This window comes from Alligator mississippiensis, chromosome 2 (assembly GCF_030867095.1).
Source record: "Alligator mississippiensis isolate rAllMis1 chromosome 2, rAllMis1, whole genome shotgun sequence".
NCBI classification, from domain to species: Eukaryota; Metazoa; Chordata; order Crocodylia; family Alligatoridae; genus Alligator; species Alligator mississippiensis.
In genome coordinates, this window is record NC_081825.1 from 4,743,814 (window position 1) to 4,770,391 (window position 26,578).

The following is a 26,578-nucleotide window of genomic DNA, read 5'->3' on the forward strand; positions in this document are numbered from 1 at the left end:
CTGAAGCAGAACCGGTGCTACGCACAGGATAAGATTCATTTGGACTACATCATGTTTTGTATTTGTCAGTGATGCCGAGGAGGGAAAGAAGAGAGCTTGAAAACTCCCATTTAAAGGGGTTAACTTTCATGAATGTATTTGGAGGGAGAGTGGGGGGAGTTGATGAAAAGAAATGTTTGCAAGCATGCTTTCTCCTGCTCTGTCTGCAATGTAGAAACTGTGATATTGCACTACCATGGACAAAACTTGGAAGGGATGGGAACTAGAAACCAAAGACTTTTCATAGCCCAAAATGAGGAGCAAACAAAATATTTAAAACAGTGAAAGGAAAATCAGAGATCCCCCTCTCCTTTTTTTGTTTTAAACTTTCAAATATATTAATCACATCAAGGATGACGGCCGCTCTTTTAATATCAATCCCTTCTTAACACTTGTACAACACTTTGCCAAAGGCAGGGTAATCTATCCAGATTACAGCTACAAAGGAGCTGTAAAACTGAGCTAACATGCTATGTTAACAAGCATTTGATGCGCAAAATACACCAGGATCTGTTATGCCATAAAACCAGTTGTGTTCAATGTATTCATCTTTAATTGAGAAAAATTACATTCAGATCAAAGAACTTTAAAAGGAAAAGAGCAAGGCAAGGATGACCAGCGTCCGCTGTAACAGACTGATGGAGATGAGCATGAATCAGTTTGAATGGTAAAGGCCATTGAAGCTACTTATTGTACTGTCACAGCACAATCTTGACCTCTAGTGGTTGGAAAGCAGTAGAAATAAGAGTAATTGTGTCTTTAAATGACGAGAGGGGAGGAAAAATAATGGCTAAGCAACAGAATTAGCAAAAAGATCCCCTCCTAAATCCCTCTCTCAGCAACAGGGATTTAGGACAGTCTCAGGAAAAGGTCAGTCTACCTGCATTGCGGAAGAGAAGTCTTGCTCACAACTGCCCTACTTTAAACTGGGAAACCTAGTGGTATACCCTAGATTAGAGTCCAGGAGCTCACCTCCATAAAAACCTGTTGCAACATCATAAAAAGGAGAATGAGGAGTTAAAAAATAGCAATAAGTACTTGCTCATTTCGCAACCCAGAGACCTTGGGCTTGATTCTGCTCTCAGATACACCCATTTACATCATCGACTAAAGTGAAGCAAAATGAGGCAGTAACAGTGAATCCATTGTAAGCCATACCAAAACCAGCCAGTGTTTCCCTGAAATCTCCTTAGCTTATATAATCATGTTTCCACTTGCCCTTTTTAAAGAGAGAATAAGCAGAATTGTCTCTCAGTGGACTCTCTTGCAAAGTTTTCCACAAAACCATCTTTAAACGGATCATTAAACAGGTTGTACAAAGAGAACGTCTAGAAAAAATAAATGAAAGCAGTCAGGCTCTGCTCTCCCATGACTCGGTGCAGCGAGGATGCTGCAGCTTAATCTGGTCTTTCACTGCCCAAGCTCGAAATATAACAGCCTTACCAAATCACGCTGGAACACAGAATTAAAGGAGGAAAAGAGAAGAGCCCTTAAGCATGCTCAAAGCATCAGAGCAGAGGTAAAGTTGTGCTCCTTCCCATGTGTAGATTAACACCATGCTTTTGTTTGGAGGCAATACGCTCCCCAATTCAGTTTGCTCTTATGCACACAGTATTAATAGCAGTACCAAATAGGTTTTGAACAACAGAAAGGATCAGAACCAAACCCCCCGACTGAAATACACCTCTAACAGACAGAAACGTCGCGCCCAGATCGGGGCGTTCAAAACCCAGATCCGAAGGCAAGCCTTCCTGAGGTTGAGCTAGTCTGGATTCACCCTGTTAAAAGAGAAGGGAATTTCGGCAGCAAATCCAAATCCAAGCCTCTCTCTGAGGTTTATATTGTGGTTTTAGTTCAAGCCCATCTCTATTAAAGATTATTCCTCCTTATTTTTTCTATCCCACCACCCACAGATCTGTGAAAGGCAGTTAGAGAGATTCCCATGACGACTTAAAGCTTCTCACCGTGAGAAGAACAGCTGCACACTTTTATGGACTACAAACGCGTCCCCGATAATAAAATAAGCCCCTCAAGCACAGAATTTCCTAAAAGGACTACATGCATCTTCGTTTAGCTCAGAAACTGCTTAAATTATGCTTAACAAAAGCAACACAGCCATCGTTTCACTCTGGAGGAGGTTCTCACACCAGTTGAATGCTCAGTGTTGCCAATGCGCTAATACAATATTATGGCAGCTTGCATTTCAGCAACACCACATCCTCTCCTGCAAGTGCGACAGCAAGCTTGAGGAGTAGTCCACAAAGCCCAGATCCAGCAAGGAAGGAGGGTGCAATACGGGTTGATTTGGTAATCCAGGTATTGCATTAGAGCTGTAGTGGTGGGGAAAAGAGGGGGATTGATTTGCTATTAGTTATGGGTTTGGGTTTCATGGGGTTTGGTTTTTTTTTTTAAAAGCTTGGCGAGAAGCAAATATGGACTAAAGTGACCTGTAAGTGAGAAATATCAAGTTTTCTTCAGCTTCAGCAGACTTGGGTGAAGTCACTGGAGTTTCAGTTTCACCGTGTGCAAGAGCGAGTCGCGGAGAGGCCCAAAGGAAGCAGCACACATTTCACCGCCAGCCAACTCCCCCTTGCCTGCACCTTCCAAGCCCCCTTCCCTTCTGGGTTTTGGCAAGGAGAAAGCTCTGCAATATGTTTGACACTGCACATAAAGAATGAAAAATGACCTGCGGAGCAGGCACATTTGGATTTTAACATTCTGTTTCACATAAAGGCATCTGTAGGAAGCCCAGAGAAGAGGCCACATCAAAGCCCAGGCGACACTCCTGCCTGCCCTCGGAAAATAGAGTAACCCGGAGCTGAAGGGAAGGAGGGAAGCCCTCAAGGGACAAAAAAAATATATATATAAAAAGCCTTTACCTTTTGGTGTGGTTTACATGAAAGCAAGTGCATTTTTCTATTATTCTGTAAAATTACCTCTATTATCCAGGACTATCAATCTTTCCAGGCTCTGCTTAATGTGACAGTAAAAGAGGGAAGTTTAAAAAAAAAAGGCTGTTCATAACCAAAGTTATATTTCACAATAGGACATGAAGTGTTCGATTCACATAGCTTAAATTCCCTTTAAGCGCAGCTATTTACATATGCCCACAGGGTAGTGGCAGGATAGGCCAGGCTGACAACTGTCCTTCTCCAAAGCCACCCTTTGGGGTGCGATGGGGAGGGCTGAATAGCTCAGGTTGCAGGATGCAACCTCCAAACTGCTAGTTCAAATGGAGATGGGGGATGATCTACATTTGCTCTGGTCACTGTCTACAGCTGGCCGGTGGTTTCAGTCCACTCCCAGACCTGGTGAGTGCTCACCTAACCAAAACCCCCAAAACAGCTACTCTGCTTGTTGGCGTTGTCGGACACCGCGGACTGAGAGAACGAGCAGAACAGGCTATTCCCTCTTGCAGCACACAGTCCCGCTTGCAAATCCTCATTTTGCCATTCCATCCTTGTACTTTTGCCTCCTTGATCAAACACCGGAGAAGAGATGAGCAAGACCACAAAGATGGGTAACTAACTGGGTGACTACATGATTACTGGGGACCATGCTTTATAGGTCAAGCAAGCCTCCACTTATCCTTGGTGGAACAAAGCCCTCATTAAAACGCATCCTCCTCCTCCTAGGCAACTAACCGTTTTACAAAAGCAATGCAAAGGTGGATTTTTTCCTATTAGTTTGCAATGCTGAGGGCAAGCACATGTCAGATCTTCACTCCCGGCACCCCCTCCCCTGGCCACGAGACTGACAATATTTACTATAAAAGAGATTCTAATTAGCTCTTTCCTGATGAGGCAGCAGATAAGAACAGTAAAGGAAGATTTATGATTTAAACAGGACTGAAGTATCGCTGTGGTTAGCTTTGGTGGTTTTGATTAGTTACTGAACATTTGCTGCTGTGATTGTTTTATAGACCCTCCTAATGGACTGAGACGTGGAACTTTAAAATATTGTTTCACAATATCCCTAGGAATGGAATACATATTCCTTAAAACAATATTACAAAAAGCAGACTGGCTACGGGGGAAGGAAGAAGAAAGTTAATAAAAAATGACAGTGTACCTGGCTCCCTGCCAAAGATCCATTTGAAAGTTATAAAATCCCTCTCAGATCAGATAAAAGTGTGTATTATTATTGTAAGGTGTAAACTCAACGCACTGACACAGCTTCTGTTTTAAGTTTTAACTAAAACCCAGTCACTTGTCAGGACGACAAGGGCTTTTGCCAATCTGCTTTCTCAGCATTAACTCATTATCATGGGGTGCAATTTGTCAAAACTGAATCTGACACAGTTCACCGTCAGTGCAGGAAACGGGGCCTAAGGACGTGATTTTTACTCGATGCTTGGTCTTAAAAAAGGCTGAAGGCGTACTTCTCCGAAGAGTTAATACCTCTCCAACACGTCCAAGTTAACACCCAGGGCAGAGTCCTGAGAGCATCTATTCTCCTTTCCCAAGGAATGACCTAACCCCTCCACGCCCCAGTGCTGGAAGCCAGGTTGGGAACTTGAGCTAATACAAATGATGGCAAATACCAGCTTGCTGTAATACAGACTTACTGGACAAGGCACAAAAACTGGGAGCCAGGAATTCCCGGTGCTACTTACTGCCTCTGCCCTGGCCCGAGCGATATAGCCTCCGAGACGCGTCTTCCCCATCTCTGAAATGGTCACCACTACACGCAACCTGCATCCAGGTTTCATAGCAACTACCGAGTTTACGTTCGGTCAAAGTCTAGAAATTTTAACAAACTATTAATTACTATTATTGGCAGGTTTTGTGACACTTGCTACCAGGCAATGATTAGCAAGGAAGATCTAAAACTTGAAAATGATTCTTCAGGTTCAAGGTGTGGTCTTCAAAATGCTCCCAGTTAAAAACTTTAGCCAGTCAAAAGAGGTGGGTCAATTATTCATTGCAGAATGGGGCTTAAAGACATTTTTTGGGTTGGTTTTTTTTTTTTTGGTTAGTTAAAGAAAGTCTCTTTTCATTGTAACATCGCCCTAATAAGACCCCTGTGCATGCACACCAGAAGTGACTAGATGATAGTATGTAATTACATGATTTACTGTTTGCATTTCTCTTGAGTACACAGTATAGAAGAGCTGAGAATTATTCATTTTACTGAATAAATGAGCAAGCCAAAAATCAGTTGCAGCAGGAATGCTCCATCACATTTCCCAAACACCATGCTTTAACTGAACAGAAGCTGGTTACCCGATAAAGATCCTAAAAACTTCAAAACTTAAAAAAAAAAAAAGGACCAAAACCCCATTCTGACTGCTGCTTTATAATCCAAGGCAAAAGTAGGCAATTCCTCCTACTCGGGTGACTTCATACAGCCGTCAATTCCCACCAATTCCTATTCAAAGAAGTTTCTGATTGTAAATATTACATGAAATGTCCTGCCATTCACAGAATTGCACGCTCTGCCTTTTTTTGTTTTTTTTGACTGCTGTCTTTTCACTGAGGCTACAAAAGATGCACGATGTCTTTGCTGAAATTTAATTATGCCTCCAGGCAGAAGTGGAAACTCTTAGACTCCGATTTCAATTCCAGTTGCATTAATCAGAACTATCAATCAAGGGGAAAAATGAGTGGCATTTCATTTTAATCATGGAAAAATATGTATTTTTAGTTATTTTTAATCTGAAAATTGGGGATTTTTTATTTATTTATTTTTTAAAATCAGAGAAAACCCGGGTCCCTGCTCATTAGCAAAATGTTCCACATGCGTATGCCCTTCACAGGACAGGCTGCCTGTTCTCAAGGGGACAGACCACCATTTTAAACACGGCAACCCAACTCACCAGTCCTTTTCGTTTCTTTAGAGGGCAGCCCTCTGTTTGCTAGCTCATCCATGCCTCCTCCATGAACACTAGTCGCTAGCTAGCACAGCTATAGCAGTTTGACAAGAAAAACTCTTGGAACAGCAATATCAAAAGTTTGGAAGATGTGCATTTGGAGTAGAGACTGCCGTTTGGTACGCGTTTTAATACTGCCTGAAGTAATATGCCACAATCCTGGCAAGACCCCTGTGAAGCTCCTCTTACACTGACTGTTACTATTGATTGATGCCCCCTTTCTTCAGAGGGGAACTGGAGGCACAAAAGGGTTGAGTAACACAGCAGGTCCATGCCAAAGCTAGGATTAAGTGCCTGGGTCTCTGCCCTGGCATTATTTCTCTGAACGCGCATACTTACTAAATAACTGGAGGACATTTTTGAGCATCTTTCTCCAATTTTGGCCCCAGCTGTTTTCTTTTTAAAAAGCCATTTTGTCTGTGGGAGCTTCAAAGCTGCTGCGCTTCACAACACTCTCTACATGCCTCATCGAGGACTGCATAGATAAAAGCAGAATCTGGAAAGGACGCTCGTTTCCATTTGCCAATTGGGTTTTGTTTTCTGTCTGAGAAACAGCCCACTGGACTGAGAGAATATTCCGAGCACCTATCTTAGACAATCACGATTATCCAGGACCATATGAAGATACGGAGAACTACTCAAGGATGCCGCTACAGTGTCTTGGACAAAATATATCATTTATGGCCTTCTCCCAAGCCAGCCTGCAAGTCTGATTAGCCCATAGGAAATATCTGGGAAGACAACGGCCTTAATTTCAGTCAAGTAAGAGCTCTTTCTACAAATCTAGACTATGAGTCAGATCTTGCGCGATGATCTGAGATAACAGGTCCCACAGCTGGTCTTCAACAACTTCAAAGCTATCTGTAGTCTTCCAAGAGTCGGAGCAGATGAATGATGTTCCCTTCTGGCTTCTCTCCATGAGAAACAGAAGGATTCACTCCTTAACTAGGCTGTGCAAAGAACCACTCGTGTCTTCCATCACATCTGCACCAACGGCTCATCAGGTCTGGGAACTTAGCGGTGCCCCATCCTGCTTGTGCGTCTCCTTCGACTCATTCCACCTGCCTTTGACTTCGTCGCAGGTGGCACAAGTTCAGCTCTCAATGGCACAGCATCTCAGTCAAAAAGGGCTGGGCAGCCATACATTCACGTTAAAAACGGGAGGTCTGGAAAAGCTGAAGGGATTCCCCAATACCTGACTCAGCGCTCTCTATGCTGCCACTCACCCCTGCAGAAGATTCCCTTATCTGCACAAGGAATGCCTAATTCCCTTCAGGAAGGATGAAGGTGGAAATCATACAGCCTGCATTCCAGCTAAGTTGCAGTAGTGGCATCCATTATGAATCACCAATTTATACTGTGCTCACAGAGTTCAGGTACTGAGCAGAGGGACAACAGTGGGGTTGCTTCTTTCTTTCTGCATGGAGATCACATCAGAAATATCAGCACACATAAAGCTCCCATCAAGGAACGTTTCCTATTGCTATTTCTACTTAAGTTAGCAGTTTTGCTGACAGCCCAAACAAGACCTGATCGTGTATCCCAAGCAGATCTCGAGTGCTAAAGTGAAACCTCAGCCTTGTCCACCCATAGGCAGGAACCTAAGGACAAGTGACAAGCTTCAAGGAGTACAACTACTGGACTAATCTCCATAGCAGGTCTTCCTATAGTGGCGATTCTCAACCAGGGTGTCTTCCCGTGAGATCCTTTGAAGATTGCCACGAGGTACGAGGAGATGAGCAGATCAGCACAGGATCTTGTCCCTGATCCTCCCCACACAGTGTGGGTGGGGGTAAGCACTGTAATATATTCATTTGGTTTTGAAATTAGGTGCCACTGAATTCCCAAGTGTTAGAGGGAAAGCCTCAAATCCAAAAAAGGGTGAGAACCACCTGCCTATAGAAAGGAAAGTCACAACTCTTTCCCAAGCACCCAACTCATCTCAGGCACACTTCTTAATTGACGAGGACTGGGACTAACAAATTCAGATTTTAGGAAAAGCCCACAAAAATCGCAAGGGCTATTCTAAAAGAATTTATGCTGGAAAAAGTTAGAGCTGGAAGCCTTGAAAAGAAAAAAATCCTTTATTCTGACAAAAAACGAGTCAGAAATATTTTAGCACTACTAGGCTCACAGAGACTTCATTGAGATTATTAAAAGAGACTTGAAAGTCATCTCTGGAATCCTCCATGCTCTTCTCAGACAGTAGAGACTGACCGAGATCTCAAGCCCTGAAAGACCCATCCACTCTACCGCATCTCTCAACCATACCAACTCTCTCGTATTTTAATTCTCAACTAAAAACATTTTCTTTTGCTTATGCATAAGATTAATTCATCACATTTCTGCTAGCTTATCCTGTACTCACACGGTCATTTGATGTGTGGACATACCCTCAGAATTTGCATTATACCTTTTCTTATTAAAAACTTCTATACAAAAATGACAGAGACGATGATAAAAATACAACTGTCACTGCTCCTTAAATGTCCAAGAATAATTCTGTTCTTCTCCTAATTTCTCCAAGGAGGAAAATCCCATGGGAGGGTAGGAGGGACAGAAAAAGCAGAGGGAATAAGAAAGTCACCCCTACTTCTGCAAGCACGTCATTTATAATGGATACTTAAATACATATTGGGCTTTTCTCTTCTTTTTAAAGAAAGCATATTGTATAGAAGTTGTGTACGAATTTTCTTAACATTTCTTTCACTTAGATTGCATTGGGACTTTTAAATGTGGGATGTAATATCCTATTAATAAGTACACCAATTTTTCAGCATCTATTCTGCAAGTTTGCTTTTTTTTTTAAGAAGGATTATGAAAAGAAATAAAAAGGAAAGGACTCCTACATAAATCCACTCTCTCAAAACTATCTAGACAAAAAAAAACTACTAATCAAAAACAGAATTTATCAGTAAATATACTGAACAACTACCTCCTCCTTCAAAGAAGATTCCTAGGAGAGACTTCTCCCCCCACCACTGTGTACTATTTGCACTCCACTGTGATTTTTTTCTTCTAATCACGCAGTATTGGCAAGTACTCCAGGCTGTAACCCGAGACTTGAAATTAGCTCTTAATTCCCACATAAATTGCTAACAATGATAAATTTGAAGTTAGTCTCAAAATGAAGAGCAACCATTCATGGAGATTTAAAAATGCATATATAGATGCATTTGAGTGTAGAGGGTAGACTACGAATATAGATACACACACGCACACCCCCTCTACACTCAAGTTTCAGTAATTCCTGTCCAGAATGATAGTGTAAAAGCCAGTGTTATTTATTGTACGTGCTCTGCCCTCTACAGGTCAATATGGAAACTACAAAGAAAACTATTTTTTAAATGGTTTCTCAGCATCATAGGTGCACGGCCTGTTGTCCTGAAGGGTCAGAAGTTGAACCCTAGAAGAGGAGTTTAAAGGGCTGTTATACACATCTGATTGTATCACTGCAGGACTGGTTACCTGCCTTTGACCATCACACACAAGGGAACTACAGTACCTTCTGTTCCATCTACCAGGTGATCGAAGACTCAATAGTTTTTGTAATAGGGATGAAATCCTGGCTCTGCTGAAGTCAATGGGAATTTTGCCACTGACTTAATGGAGCCAGAATTTCGCCCCTTATACATGAAATATAAACCAGATAAGATCCGACACTGAATAGATTCCCATGTGTTTTACAACTCGGTACTGTGAAGATAAATCCCCCTTTTTGAACACCCCTCACCCCCTCCACAAATACAAAAGATTGGCCATGATAACCACACAAATCCCAATGCAAAATACCCGTTTAGCAAACAGATCTAGGATTACAGTATTTTTAATTCTAGCAATAAGCAAGATCTTATCTTCGAAATATCCTAGCAACTGACCTCGACAGTCTCCCCGTTTTGGCTAAAACGGACAAGTCATTACAGCCCACGGCTCCTACCCTTTACATTATTTATTTCATAAAAGTAAGGTATGCATTTCAACCCCCTGTTACTAGCTCTTCTAAACTGAAGAACATCAGCAGCATAATACAGTCGAGCCATTTGATCCAGAGGATGCTTTTCCTCAGCCAAATTTTGTAATTTAAGTGATGCTGTCAGCAAAAGTAAAGAAAGAAAAGATCAACATTAGTTTCAACGAAGTACTACATGTATTGTTATTTCATATCTTTTTATGATAAGAGAGCAATCACCATATATTAAATATATTCACACAAGTTAAACCTACACTAGACGTTCTCATCCAACATGCTGCATTTTTATATTATTCACTGCATGGCACTAATAGCCCAAAAGGGGAGGGGTTACAGCTGTATCAGTCAGACCCTGATCACTTAAAAACCAGCATAGCTGTTCTTCACAAAAAAAAATAAATAAATAAAAATAAAAATACCCACTCAGCTGGAAATGTCCGCGCCTTCACTATCCCCATGCAATACGTGGGGCTCAGCCCTGTGGATACCAATAGCATCACCTGCATGCAGTCAGATTCAAACTGGTGTGCCCGTTTTCCAAAATCCACCGACGGGCAGCAAGAGCGGCCCAATTTTGGGGTGTGCTGGATACCTTTAGTTCTCAGCTAATGGGCATGGAATATGAAACTCAGATTGCTTATATCTGCATGTCTTAAAACGAGATTAAAGGCAACTTGGGGACACCACAGTTGAAAATTCTGGCTTAAGTAACCCCCTCAGGGAAGATTCAAGTACTTGTCATGTTCTACACTGAATGTACGTTACTGCTTGATGTGTTGTGGTCACCCCGCCTGAAGGCAGCCACTATTTCATCAAGTGAATTCTGCAGAGGCTGATGGAAAAAAAGAAATCTTTAAGCATTTAAGAATTAGTAGCATATTTTACTGACAGGCTTCCTTCACAGTAGGACATGTTACGTGTCAGGATTAAATAAGGAAGCATTTTTCCAAGTGTTTTTTTTCTTTCTGTTTTTGTTTGTTTGTTTTTTAAAGTAAGTAGGAATTGGGGTAACTAGTTTCATATACGATATTCTTGCATACTTGTAAGTCACCTCTGATGGCTTACATTTCTAATCGATATAGTATTTTAAGACTTAATCCAATGTACGCAGTATCAATATTGCAAAAGATGACAAAAAGAAAAAGAGAGACAGACTATATACTGACTTCTGAAAAATAATTTTTCAACCCTTTTCATTGCCCTACGTTTGCATTATGAAGCTGAACTTGAACAACATACTGGTCCTACATACAAGACAGGCTTGTCATCTCCCAAATACTGAACATCTTCTCTAAAATTGCTTTCACAAGGCCTTCCTGTATTTTGATATTTTCCTGGTGACACCGTTTAGCTTAGTGGGATCTCTCATGGTATCACACTGGCCCATGAAGTAAGGCTAGCCGAGAACCTTGTTTTTTTAGCCAGCTGTCCCTCTAAAGAGCACTTAACATTTCACAACCGCTAACGCCGATTAGCATTCAACTTTTCTGCTTACCAAAAGGTCAAGCACACTATCCCCATCTAATAGCTATGACTCTTGAGCATGGATTTCAATTCCAATGGTGAAGCTCCCCTGATTTCACATGGGAGATAATTTCATCTATGAAGACCCAAACAGGTGCTGGCTGATTTGCTCAACCTTCTCGCTGGCTGAATGGGAAACCAAATGCTCCTCTCCCAAATGTGAAGCCCATTTTCTGATCATAGATTCATAGATGTTAGGGTAGGAAGGGACCTCAATAGATCATCGAGTCCGACCCCCTGCATAAGCAGGAAAGAGTGCTGGGTCTAGATGACCCCAGCTAGATACTCGTCTAACCTCCTCTTGAAGACCCCCAGGGGAGGGGAGAGCACCACCTCCCTTGGGAGCCCGTTCCACACCTTGGCCACTCGAACTGTGAAGAAGTTCTTCCTAATGTCCAGTCTAAATCTGCTCTCTGCTAGCTTGTGGCCATTGTTTCTTGTAACCCCCGGGGGCGCCTTGGTGAATAAATCCTCACCAATTCCCTTCTGTGCCCCCGTGATGAACTTATAGGCAGCCACAAGGTCGCCTCTCAACCTTCTCTTGCGGAGGCTGAAAAGGTCCAGTTTCTCTAGTCTCTCCTCGTAGGGCTTGGTCTGCAGGCCCTTAAGCATAAGAGTGGCCCTTCTCTGGACCCTCTCCAGGTTATCCGCATCCCTCTTGAAGTGCGGCGCCCAAAATTGCACGCAGTACTCCAACTGCAGTCTGACCAGCGCCCGATAGAGGGGAAGTATCACCTCCTTGGACCTATTCATCACGCATCTGCTGATGCACGATAAAGTGCCGTTGGCTTTTCTGATGGCTTCGTCACAATGCCGGCTCATGTTCATCTTGGAGTCCACTAGGACTCCAAGATCCCTTTCCACCTCTGTGCCACCCACAGTGATCACTAGACACCACTCTTGCCAGTGGCTTGGAAATGCCAATATATTTCTGCCTAGACTTGGAAACCAGTCAAATTGAAAAAGACCAAAACTTAAAGACTTCGCAAAAAAGTGCCATTACAAAGTTCACATTTCTTGAAATTCTCTCCCATAAAAGAAAAAAGTTTTATAACCCTCCTACATATGGCACTCAGGTATAACATACAGCAAAGAATAATGCCCTCGACTACATTTCATCAGATGTAGTAATGTTTCATCATTGGCAAAGATAGCCTGGATCCTATTACTAACTTTTTTCCATTTTTAAATTTACTAGCTAATTTTATAGAAACAAATAAAGGGACCTGTATATTATAGATGTAATAACGATAAAAAACACAAGTCTGAAAGAACCACAAGGAAAATCTCACCCCTTCCAATTTTAATTTATAAGCTATAAAAACCAGCATGCCACAATTGTGCTGGGTGTTTTCCCCCTGCTTGTCTCCAGTAGCTCTTTCAAGCAACTGGCACACATGCAGCCCAGCTGTGCGTATTTAAAGCAGACAGGTGCTGGAATCTGGATTGCTAGACAGCACTTAGAGGCAGTGGGCAAATGACACACGGCTCTCTCACAGGTAAATCCACCCGCTCTTGATAAGTAAGAGATTTTTTTTTCTGAAAGGCAAGCTGTCAAAGTGTCACCAAGTGAGGATAACAGGGAAAGTTGCAGGAGCCAATTCAGATATGGCTTACAAAAGATATAATGGAACGACGCGTTCTTTTTCGCGAGTGCAGTTTTGGCCCAGAAAAAGCATACGCGATTGACTGAAGTTCTAGGTCAAGAGACATTTCTAGGATAAAAAATAATAAGGGTGGAGCCCCAGAAAGATAACACTGAACCAGCAGCAACTTTCTGGACTGACAAAAAAAGCAGGGTCTTGCTACAGGTCGCCACAATGAACCTTAAAACCAGTATTTAACACAAAACAGTTGACCTGATTAAATCTGACCTCATCACAGAATAAGAGAAAGCCCAAAGCCATCTCTGTACTTCAGAGCACCAAGAAATGGAAATGGTTCACCAAGCCCTTGAGAACTAGGGCCGACTTGGCTGTTACTTTACTTCTGAACTCTTCTGCACTCCGTGGCGTTCCAGGAAAACATTCCTCGTCCCAAGATGAATCTGGCCTGCACATGGGATATGGATAAAAGGTGGTGGTGGTAGAGGACAACGCGACCTTCAGCGTGTTTATGGGAACATCTTCAACGATGCAAGTCAGCATGGGGTGGAAGTATGTTGTCAATTCCAACCTAGGGCTGGGAAACAAACAGGAGACGTTGCCAACACACATGCTTTTTTTCAGAACGTTCCACCCCTCTTGGAGTCTCGGGACGGCTAAGAAGTTTTGTGTTTTTTTTTTTACTTCTGCAACAGTTACTTTTTGTTCAGTTCATTGTGTTTGTCAAAAAAGAACAACGGTAGTGAAAGGCAGCAATGGCTATGACTGCTCATCTTTATGATCAATCATTCACTTCCTATCCTTGTAAGTACTGAAACTGGATTGAAGTGACATCTTCAGGCATCAGGTTTCTTCAGCTGATACTGTGCAGAACCCTTCACAAACAAGCCAGGATATGTATTTTAGTTCCTTTTCTGATTGAAGAAATATGTTAACAAGCTGGGAAATTATGTATCAGGCAGTCTGCCCAACAGGTCAATGTAGAATCAGAGAAAGTGAGGGTTGGAGGGACCTCAGGAGGTCACATTTAGTCCAACCCCCTGCTCCAAGCAGGACCAGCCCCGACTACATCATCCCAGACAAGGCTTTGTCTACCCAGGTATTCAACACCTCCAAGGATGGAGACTCCACCACATCTCTGGTTCCAATGCTTCACTATGCACCTCATGAGAACGTCTTCCCTAATGCCCAACCTCAACTTCCCTTGCTGCAGCTTGAGCCCACTGCTCCTTGTCCTGTCATCTGCCCCCACTGAGCACAGCCCAGCTCCATCCTCTTTGCAGCCCCCCTGCAGGGAGGTGAAGGCTGCTATTCAATCCCCCTCGGTCTTCTCTTCTGCAGACTCAATCAGCCCAGCTCCCTCAGCTCCTCCTCACAAGTCATCCCCCGGCCCCCGAGATGCATTTATTCCCCTCCACTGGACTCCCTCCAATGTGTCCACATCCTTTCTGCAGTGCAGCGCCCAAAACTGGACACAACTCCAGATGTGGCTTTGCCAAAGCCAAACCGAGGGGAATAATCACTTCCCTTGATCTGCTGGCAATACTCCTACTAATGAAGTCCAGTACGCTGTTAGTCTTCTTGGCAACAAAGAGCACACTGCTGGCTCATATTCGGCTTATGGTCCACTATAACCCCCAGGTCTGTTTCTGCAGAGCTGCTGCCCAGCCAGTCGGTCCCCAGCCTGTCTCGGTGCATGGGATTGCTCCATCCTAAGGGCAGGACTTTGCACTTGTCCTTATTGAACTCCATGAGATTTCTTTTGGTCAAATCCTCCAATTTGTTGAGGTCTCTCTGAATCTGAGCCCTTACCTTCCAGCATATCTACTACTCCCCGCAGCTTGGTGTCATCTGAAAACTTGCTGAGTTGCGCACTTCCATCCATTAAAGTTCATCATGGGGGCACAGAAGGGAATTGGTGAGGCTTTATTCACCAAGGCACCCCCGGGGGTTACAAGAAATAATGGCCACAAGCTAGCAGAGAGCAGATTTAGACTGGACATTAGGAAGAACTTCTTCACAGTTCGAGTGGCCAAGGTCTGGAACGGGCTCCCAAGATTCATAGATGTTAGGGTCAGAAGGGACCTCAATAAATCATCGAGTCCGACCCCCTGCATAAGCAGGAAAGAGTGCTGGGTCTAGATGACCCCAGCTAGATACTCATCCAACCTCCTCTTGAAGACCCCCAAGGTAGGGGAGAGCACCACCTCCCTTGGGAGCCCCTTCCAGACCTTGGCCACTCGAACTGTGAAGAAGTTCTTCCTAATGTCCAGTCTAAATCTGCTCTCTGCTAGCTTGTGGCCATTATTTCTTGTAACCCCTGGGGGCGCCTTGGTGAATAAGTCCTCACCAATTCCCTTCTGTGCCCCCGTGATGAACTTATAGGCAGCCACAAAGTCGCCTCTCAACCTTCTCTTGCAGAGGCTGAAAAGGTTCAGTTTCTCTAGTCTCTCCTCGTAGGGCTTGGTCTGCAGGCCCTTAAGCATACGAGCTGCCCTTCTCTGGACCCTCTCCAGGTTATCCGCATCCTTCTTGAAGTGCGGCGCCCAGAATTGCACGCAGTACTCCAACTGTGGTCTGACCAGTGCCCTACAGAGGGGAAGTATCACCTCCTTGGACCTATTCGTCATGTATCTGCTGATGCACGATAAAGTGCCATTGGCTTTTCTGATGGCTTCGTCACACTGCCGGCTCATGTTCATCTTGGAGTCCACTAGGACTCCACGATCCCTTTCCACCTCCGTGCCACCCAGCAGGTCATTCCCTAGGCTGTAGGTGTGCTGGACATTTTTCCTCCCTAGGTGCAGCACTTTGCATTTCTCCTTGTTGAACTGCATCCTGTTGTTTTCTGCCCACTTGTCCAACCTGTCCAGGTCTGCCTGCAGCTGTTCCCTGCCCTCCGGCGTGTCCACTTCTCCCCATAGCTTTGTGTCATCTGCAAACTTGGACAGAGTACATTTGACTCCCTCGTCCAAGTCACTGATGAAGACATTAAAGAGTATCGGTCCAAGGACCGAGCCCTGCGGGACCCCACTGCCCACACCCTTCCAGGTCGAGACCGACCCATCCACCACGACTGTCTGGGTGCGACCCTCCAGCCAATTCGCCACCCACCGGACTGTGTAGTCATCCACATCACAGCCTCTTAACTTGTTCACCAGTATGGGGTGGGATACCGTATCGAAGGCCTTCCTGAAGTCTAAGTATATGACATCCACCCCTCCTCCTGTGTCCAGGCGTTTCGTAACCTGGTCATAGAAAGAGACTAGGTTGGTCAGGCACGATCTGCCTGCCACAAACCCGTGCTGGTTTCCCCTCAGCATAATTTGCCCTGCCGGGCTCTCACAAATGTGAGCCTTGATAATTTTTTCAAAGACTTCACCAAGGATGGAGGTGAGACTGACTGGCCGATAGTTGCCCGGGTCCTCCTTCCTCCCCTTTTTGAAAATGGGGACCACATTGGCCCTTTTCCAGTCCTCCGGGACTTGGCCCGTGTGTCATGAGAGTTTGAATATTCCCGCCAGTGGCTGTGCAATGATGTCGGCCAGTGCCTTCAGCACCCTCGGATGGAGCCCATCCGGGCCTGCCAGCTTAAAGGCATCCAGTTCTTCCAAGTGACTCTGCACCACCTCAGGGTCTACGCATGGCAGTCTGGCGCCTTGCTGCTGCCTCTCTACAACCCCAGTGAGAGACTTGTCGTGCCCCTCGCTTAGGAACACTGAGGCAAAGAACTCGTTGAGGAGTTCAGCCTTGTCCCCCCTGTCTGTCACCAATTGCTTCTGCCCATTTAGCAGGGGTCCTATTCCTCCCTGGGCCTTCCTTTTACTCCCTATATATCTAAAAAACAATTTCTTGTTGTCTTTTACTTGGGTTGCCATCCTCAGCTCCATGGTAGCTTTGGCCCGCCTAACTGCCTCCCTACAAGCACGAGCAGAGGAGGTATATTCATCTTTAGTGATCTCACCCTGTTTCCACTTTTTATGTGCCCCCCTTTTGTCCCGTAGGCTGCCCTGGATTTCTGTGGTCAGCCAGGGAAGCCTCCTGGCCCCTTTCCCTTTTTTTCCCCTCACTCGGGGATCATCTTGCTTTGTGCCCAAAGGATCATTTCCTTAAGGCACAGCCACCCTTCTTGGGCTCCCATCCCTTCAAAACTCCTACTCTGCAGTGCGTCCTTGACTAATTGCCTGAGTGCATTGAGATCAGCTTTCCTAAAGTCTAGCACTTTCACCCTACTAGTTACCTTACCCACTCGCCGTCTTATGTTGAATTCTATTATTAGGTGATCACTGTCTCCCAGATGGCTACCGATCTGGAGGTCCCCTATCATGTCATCCCCTGTTGCCAATACCAGATCCAGTATGGCATTCCCCCTAGTGGGACCATGCACCTCCTGTGTCAGGTGGAGGTCCTGTACACAGGTTAGAAACCTGCGTGAGCGGTGGGACTTTGCTGTCTGCGTCTCCCAGCAGATTTCCGGGTAGTTTAGGTCCCCCATGACTACCGCCTCTTTAGCTTTTATGGTCTCCGAGAGTTGCCTCAGGAGCCCCGCATCTATTTCTTCCCCTTGGTGTGGGGGTCTGTAGCAGACCCCTACCACCAAATCCCTTTCTCCTTGTCCGCCATGTAGCGTAACCCACAATCCTTCTACTTCCTCAACCTCGGATTCTGTCTTGATGAAGGTTGATGTATATTGCTCACTGACAAAGTGCAACCCCCCCCCCCTTTCTTCCCCGACCTGTCCTTTCTGTACAATCTATAGCCCTCAATATGTACCGCCCAGTCATGGGATGAATCCCACCAGGTCTCTGTTAGCCCCACTAAGTCATAGGTAAAGGGAGGTGGTGCTCTCCCCTACCCTGGGGGTCTTCAAGAGGAGGTTAGATGAGTATCTAGCTGGGGTCATCTAGACCCAGAACTCTTTCCTGCTTATGCAGGGGGTCGGACTCAATCTACTGAGGTCCCTTCCGACCCTAACGTTTATGAATCTATGAATCACATCTTCCAGGTCGCTGATGGAGATACTGAACAAAACTCGCCCCAGGACCAACCTGTGGAGCACTCCACTTGCTACTGGCTGCCAACAAGCCCTCAAGCCATTGCTTTCTGCCCTTTAAGCCTGACAATCCACACAGTTTTCTATCCAATTTAACAGTCCATTCGTCCAATCCATACTTCCTTAGTAGTTTGCAAAAATATTTTGCGAGATAATTAAAAAAAAAAAACTTGCTCAAGTCAAGGTTCATCATGTCCACGGATCTCCCCGCATCCACAGAGCCAGTCATCTCATCGTTGAAGGCAATCAGGTTGGTCAGACATGCCTTGCCCTTGGTAAATCCATGCCAACTGTTCCTAATCACCTTCCCCTCACAGTGCTTTGAAATGGATTCCTTGAGGATCTGCTCCATGATTTTTCCAGGGACCGAGGTGAGGCTCACCAGTCTGTAGTTCCCTGGATCTTCCTTCTTCCCTTTCTTAAAGATGGGCACTATATTTGGCTTGTTCTAATCTACTGATCACCACAAATTTCCCAAGGTAACAGCCAGCAGCTCTGCAATCGCATTGGCTAACTCCCTCAGCAATCGTACAGCTCTTTTACATAGAAGTGCAACTTCTCCCCTTTTCCTTGCAGTTGCTTTTGATCTGGTCAGGGTCGCCCCTGACAGTATCATTGGTACCCACATAGATCAGCAGCATGGTGTAGTCATCAGAGGGCCGTATGGTTCTCAGTAATCCCTCCATGACCTCTCGGATTTGAGCTCCCGGAAAACAAATGACTTCCCGAGACACATCAGGCCAACAGACTCTCCTGCAAAAAGGAGTCTCCAACCACCACCACCTATTGCTTCCTCTTGGTCACAGTGGTCTGAATCCTCCCATCCTTGGGGATGACTGGCCTGGCCCTCTTATACCAATGAAATATGCTCCTTCTCCTCTGTTGCAAGGGCTCCATATCTATTCTCCAGGCAAACTGCTGCAGGTGGGGATGAAGACTTCTGCTTGCTGCCAGAGGTCACAAGCTTCCAGCTTCCCCCTTCCTGGGAGTCCATGTCCTCTTCCTTCTCTAGCGGTCCTTCCTCCACAGTCCCAGAGGTCTCTTCCAGCATCAAATCAATGAAGTCCTCATGGCGAAGGATGCTACGGAGCTTATTCCAGTGTGGATACCTTGACTGTGAAGACGTTTTTCCTAATGTTGAGCCTGAAACAGTCTTCTAGGAGTTTGTGGCCATTACTCCTGGTCCCCGCCACCCAAGGCTGCCCTGCTGAACAGTTTCTCACCAAGCCCTTGATGCACTCCCCTAGTGTAGCAGTAAGCTGCTGCCGGGCCCCCTCTCAGCCATCTCTTCTTCAGGCTGAAGAGTCCCAGATCCCTCCGCCTTTCCTCATATGGCTTGCCGTGTAAGACGGATCATACGAATGGCTCTTCTTTGGACTCTCTCAACCTTGTCCACGTCCTTGTTAAAGTGCAGTGCCCAGAACTGGACGCAGTACTCTAGCTACGATCTCACCGATGCCGAGTGGAGAAGAATCACCCCCTCGGTTTTGCTGGAGATGCATCAATTGATGCATGCTACAGTATTATCTGCCCTGCTGGGTACAGCATCACGCTGCCAGCTTATATACATACTGTGGTCTGTTATTACCCCCAGGTCCCTTTCATTCCTGGTGCTGGTCAGGTTGGCGTTGCCAAGTCTGCAGGTGTGCTGGGGGTTGTTTGTCCCCAGGTGGAGCACTTTACATTTCTTGATGTTAAACCTCATCGGGTGCCGATCCACCCAGCTTTTCTAGTCCGTCTGTATCTGCAGTCTATCTTCAAGCTTGATCATGCTTCCCCATAACTTGGTGTTGTCTGCAAACTTGCCCTGTGAGCTCTTTACCCCCACATCCAAATCACTGAAGATGTTAAAAAGCACTGGACCAAGCACTGACCCCTGCGGGACACCGCATGCCACTTCTTGCCAGGATAAGACAAATCCGTTCAGTAGGACTCTCCGGGTCCTACCCCGCAGCCACCTCACTGTCTTGCAGTTAAAAGCCACAATCCTCCAATTTTCTCATGAGAACATTGTGGGATATGAGAAGCTGGTGAATGGAGCCACCGCCAAGATAAAATAAATAAAAGTTCAGTTTTCATGCCCATTCACTCACTGGCTTATTTTCTGCTGACAGTGACAAGGAGGTGGCTAATTAGCATCAATTTTACCCTGACATTTTGTGATAGGAATACCTGCTTCCTCAGACCTGGGCAGACCGCCAAGTTCATTTCACCAGTGCCGGAGAAAAGAGACGGGATTTATTTGTACCATCAATGGGCAGTTAAGCAAGAGGGTAACAGTACAGAAATGGATGCATCATTTTTCAAACCACAGTACTTCAGCAGAAAAAAAAAAAAACAAAAAAAAAAACCATGCATGCTTTCTAAAATGCAATGATTTCATCAGAGCACCAATACTGAGCGCTAGGTTACATGAAATTGTGGACATTTATGACTGTTTGGTGCAACGGGTAATTTTAGAATCAAATTTCTAGGTCAGTGCCACCTTTGCCTCCACCTTTAATTTAACTCTTAATTCTGATGTTACAATGACTCTACAATATCTTGATAACTAAAAAAAAAAATAAAAAAATACGCAAGTACCTAATTAGGGTCTTTGTAGTACACCTTCCACCAATCTATGAAACAAGGGGAAAAGAGCAGAAATACCAAAATATAAAGTTTATTCCTTCCCCTGGCGTGGCAAGGAGTAGAAGCGTGAAACTTCCTCATGAAAGTGATACGACATCTTTCCTCGTGTCAAAAGCTCATAACAGGCTGGGCCTGACAACCGCTGGTGGCCCATAACTCTAGAGACCCCATCAGCAAAGGCAGTAAACCATTTTCTGAACCAATCAGGGGTTTTTGCTTACTAGTGAAAGAAGACTGCAAATCATGTTAGGACTTGGCAAGAAGGAGGAGGTTTCTTTCTCTTGTAATTAACTGGACGCAGATACTAACTTTTAGCTGGAAGGATCTCAAACGAGTGGGTTAGACCTGATGGACCTTGGAGAAATCCCAAATTAGACCTTCATTTCCCTATCATTAAAGTGAAAACTTTAAAGCTTTCCTCTCTCAGAGATCGCAAGACCCTGAATTCATTCAAAGTGCTTGAGATCCTTTCACAGAAAATACTAGGGGAAACATTAAATAATTTTATCATCTGTCTGGTCCCCAAACACCTAATGCAAACCTGCTTCTATGCTCCTGAATCTTCTTACCCGTAAGCAGTTGATGCTTTTTTTTGCCCACAATGCCAAACAGCTTTCTTAAAGTGAATTTTATAGGCTCTGCATGGGTATGGAAGAACAGGATGGATGGTAATACCATCACACATTTCAACACCAAAATTCATATCCCTAAGCACTGGCAAGATGGAAAAAGGAGCTAATCCTGACTTCCAGCTCCCAGAATGCGTTTATAACCCCACCACTAAACAGAGAAAAAAAAAAAGTCATCTGAAGAAGTCTGCCATACAAGTCATTAAAATAGCAGAATATTTTGCTGCCTTTTTTTTTGTGCACAGTATACACACTCTTTGAGGATTTGTACTGACTTTGTAGAAGCACTGCAACTTGTTATAAACTATTCAGTGACCGGGCGGGGGGGGGTCTGATTCCATACAATGCGGAGAGGATACAGACCGGGATTTCAATCATTGCTCTGCTAATAGCTGTACAATTCAAGCCAGAATTAAAACTTAGTGTGTGGCTAGTGAAATGTCTCGTTCTTTTCCCTTTTGCTGGAGCTTTTTTTTTTTTTTTTTTTTTTAAACAAACAACACTATAAAAGTTAGCATCATGCCTTGGAAACGTGTCTAGAAACCACTATTTTAACAGCTGGAACATGACTGTGTCTAGAAATATACATTAGCTTTCTAAGTCTATCCTGGTGGTCATAAAGGTGATTTTTTGTTCCCACGCTGGGAAGAGCGGAGGGCAATAATAAAAGGACTCATCCAGCTTGTGGAGGAAAAATGGTTCCTTATGCATTTCTGAGGGAAAGTTCAGAAACTCCTGGTACTTCCCACTCAACCTCTCACAGGCCACATGGAAAGCCTAGTACACTGCACATGTGATAAAAAATTTAAAAAAAAAAAAAAAGAGGTTTGGCAAGGTGTCAGTCTTCTCAGTGAGTGTACAAGGAATAAATACCCTTCGATCCTATAAAATCTCTCAGCACCAAGGGGTCCCCAGGACCTCGTGAAGGAACACCTTGAGAGGCTGGACACCTTCAAGTCAGCCGGTCCTGACAGCTTACATCCCAGGGTACTCAAGGAGCTGGCGAGCATCATAGCTCAGGCCCTGGCACGGGTGTTCGAGCACTCCTGGTGCTCTGGTGAAGTACCCAAAGATTGGAAGAAGGCCAATGTGGTGCCTGTCTTCAAGAAAGGGAGGAAAGTGGATTCGGCAAACTACAGCCCCATCAGCCTGACCTCCATCCCGGGGAAGGTCTTGGAAAAGATTATCAAAGAGGCCATCCTTAACAGACTGGCCAATGGCAGCATCCCGAGGGATAGCCAGCACGGGTTTGTTGCGGGTAGGTCTTGTTTGACCAATCTCATTTCCTTTTACAACCAGGTGACCTATCACCTGGACAAAGGGGAAGAGACTGATGTCATACATCTTGACTTCAAAAAAGCCTTCAAATTTGGTATCCCATGATCACCTCTTAGGAAAACTGGCCAACTGCGGCCTTGGCTTCACCACAATCCGCTGGCTGGGGAATTGGCTCCGTGGTTGGACCCAGAAGGTGGTGGTTGATGGAAGTCAATTGTCATGGTGTGCTGTGACCATTGGGGTCCCCCAAGGCTCTGTCCTTGGGACAACACTATTCAACATCATCATTAATGATGTGGACATTGGTATTACAAGCGGACTGGCCAAGTTCACCGACGACACCAAACTTTGGGGTAAAGCATCCACACCCGAGATCAGGAGGGTGATCCAGGCGGACCTGGACAGGCTCAGGAAATGGGCAGACGCAAACCTGATGGTGTTCAACACCGAAAAATGCCAGGTTCTCCACCTTGGGAGAAAAACCTGTAGCATGCTTATAGGCTCGGCAGTGCTACGCTGGCTAGCACCACGGATGAAAGGGACTTGGGGGTCATGATTGACCACAAGATGAACATGAGCCTTCAGTGCAATGCTGCAGCTAGTAAAATGACCAAATCGCTGGCTTGCATCCATAGATGCCTCTCAAGCAAATCCCGGGACGTCATTCTCCCCTTGTACTCGGCCTTAGTGAGGCCGCAGCTGGAGTACTGCGTCCAGTTTTGGGCTCCACAATTCAAAAAGGATGTGGAGAAGCTTGAGAGAGTCCAGAGAAGAGCCACGCGCATGATCAGAGGTCAGAAAAACAGATCTTATGACGACAGACTGAGAGCCATGGGACACTTCAGCCTGGAAAAGCGCAGGCTCAGGGGTGATCTGGTGGCCACCTATAAGCTAATCAGGAGTATTCACCAGGATCTGGGGGAACATCTGTTCACCAGAGCACCGCAAGGGATGACAAGATCAAACAGTCACAAACTCCTTCATGACTGTTTCAGGCTGGACATAAGGAAGAACTTCTTTACTGTCCGAGCCCCCAAGGTCTGGAATAGACTGCCGCCAGAGGCGTTTCAAGCACCCACTTTGAACGCCTTCAAGAGACATTTCGATTTGTATCTTGCTAGGATCCTATGATCCCTGCTGACTTCCTACCAATGGGGGCAGGGGGCTGGACTCAGTGATCTTCTGTGGTCCCCTCCAGCCCTAATGTCTATGAAATCTACTCTAGCATAGAGGGAAAAGTGTCAGCAGAGATGCTATAAGCAAGTCTTGCCATTCACCCCATATTTTGGTGAACTAGCTACCTACATATGGACCTAAGAGGCATTTTGCTATTACTGCTTCTTGAACAGTAGGGCCAATCTGCTGAGGCAGGTTATCAGCCCATAGTGATCCAAACCTGCCAGGACCAGGTGTGGTTTGCTTGGACCTTCAAAGTAGTGCAAGGCTAACTGCTTTTCTTTCCAGTTTGTTCATACAGAAAAAAAGTGTCTCAGGCTCCTCGATCATTTGCTTTGCAAGCAGCTCCAAGGAGACTTTTGTGCAATGTTAGAGTCCCAGTGGGACCTGCCAGCACAATCCACTTGAAGAGGTGGGCAGGTTGGAGGGAGGGGGCTTCATGACAGTCAAAGAGCTTCTTAGGGGTTTGATTTGGATAACCTTGGCTGACCTTAGCCTGGTGCTCTCAATGTACCCTCAGACTGGAGATCCTGTCCACTTCACCTTCAGGAGACAGCGACTCGACTTCGACTGCAGAGGCCTTGAAACTCCTGCTTGCTCTCGCAAAGCTGGTCAGCAGCTTCACCACACTCCTCAGATCCCAGCGGTCACTGAAACTAGACACTCAGGAGGCTACATCAGTTAAAGCAAGGAGACCACAGGCTCTGCAAGGCAATTGCTAAACCAGTCACACTACTTGGATGCAGCAGAAGGTACATACAGATCTACAAAACCCAAGAAATATCTGTATGCAACAACTTCCTTTCCAATGTCTTCACCACTGTTGAACCCTGTAGGTTTTGGTCCTTCAAAGATCCTAAAACCCAACCCATCCTCAAACTATTTCTTACAGGTACAGTCCTCTGTGGCCCACAAACGATGAGGTCCAAGGAGGGAGAGAAGGGAGGGTTTGCTTCTCTGCTTCTTTGTCTGGGAACAGGCACTCCCACCCGATTTTTGGGCTGCACCTCTCCTGCCAAGGGTCACAGGTAGTTCAGTGTTTTCCACTGGGCTCTGGGATTCAGTCATGATTTACCATCAGATGTAGAAACACCAGGCTGCGTTACGAACACTGAAGTTCACACTAGTAGGATAATTCATTGAAAATTTAAAAACACTTTAAAAGCTGTATTATGCAGATACTTTGACTCCAAGATCAGTACCAAGATACTAAAGAGAAAAAAAAGTTTGGGGCAAGTGAGATCACCCTAAAGATCATCCTGAAGTGTGAAATCAGCACCAAAAGCAACAATCACAGGGAAAATTTTTCATTCTATACACTCCACTTTGTTTTCTGATGTTTGTGCATTTTCTGTATGACCATAAAGTATAATTAAGATGTTTTTACAGTTATGTTGGCCACGCTGACACAAATGCACATCAGGAAACATCTAAAAAGAGATCTTGGGTTTATCCTGGGGCTGACTGTCCTACGCATACAGCTTGGTAACAATTCACTCAAATTATCCACTGCTGTCCTGGTGCAAAGTGGTAATTTGGATTAATAAATACTTCACACAGATACTTAAATGTAGGACAATAGGTTTGTCCCTCTGGAAGATCCCAGGATAAAAAGCTTTGTCCTGGGAGAAATCTGATATCCATCTGAGGTCAGTTCTTAGCCAAAAAACCATTGCACATAGTCAACAGTTGTGTATAATTGAAATACATAGAAGACTTGAATTCTTTGCACTCTCAGACTCCTTTAAAAGGAAAAGCTTCAAACAACAAGGGATGACTTCCTGGATCTCTGACATGTCCTATAATGCTCTTGCTCCTCAGTGATTTACGGTCATATTCCATGTGCTTTAATTTTCTGTTCCCCTTAACCCCATCCAGTCTCAGACAGAAAAAGTTCACGTTTCTGATATTTTTCCATCTTAAGTTTTTTGCTTTCTTGTTACTGGGCCATGTTCAAAATAAGCAGAACTGGCAAGTCCTACTTAACGTAAGCTTTCAAAATGTTGTTAAGTGAAGAAAAACCTTTTCTTCTTAAAATGGGCACGGCCTGGTTTAGGAGTTTAAAATGTGACTAACAGTTTTCTAGTAAAATATCTTCACTTTTTTTTTTTTTGGTTTTGAGGTACGTTTCAACATGCTCTTTCCTACGTGGGAACAGACCTACTAGAGATTATATTTTCTACCTTCTCCAAATGGTCTCTCTTTTCAGAAAGACCTGTTTTCCTCAAGTGCTGACTCTTGAACCATTAAGCCTTGTAGTAGGCTATTTAACAGGCAAACTTTTACCAAACCACTCCCCTACCCCCCCACCAAAAAAAAAAAAAAAAAAAGTTGCTTTAAAGCAATTCTATTCTTTCCTCCCCACAGAGCAGTGCTTTAAATTGAGTACCTAAAAAACCTACATCAAAATATCTTACCTAAAATCTCTCTGCTAAAATCCAAAGACTGTGATAGCCCTCATCAACCAACTGGATACTGTAAATAAATAAAAATACTGAGGCCAGCTCTCAAGAGATGCTGAAGCTAGCATATTAATGTCAACTATAAGTTTCTGCACTGCAGTTACCTGTGTAAAAGTTCTCTATAATTGCCTAGAAACTGAGAGTATATACCATACATAGAGAAATGCATAAAAAACACACTGGGAGAGCTTTGAGCAATCCTTTTGAATTGGGAAGCCAATATCAAAACCAGAAGTCCCCATGATAAATCAAATGGTAAAAATATTTGGACATCTCTGCAAAAATATTCTTACATTTATACATACAGTAGGTTTTAATTATATGGTAATAAGGAGCTATA

At 44.6% G+C, this 26,578-nt stretch overlaps 1 protein-coding gene across 5 annotated transcripts in view; it reads right to left on the reverse strand.

Moving 5' to 3' along the window:
* The window catches only part of EXOC6B (exocyst complex component 6B), a 404,537-nt gene that overhangs the window by 223,302 nt on the left and 154,657 nt on the right, over positions 1-26,578 (reverse strand). The gene's annotated exons all lie outside the window — the stretch shown is intronic.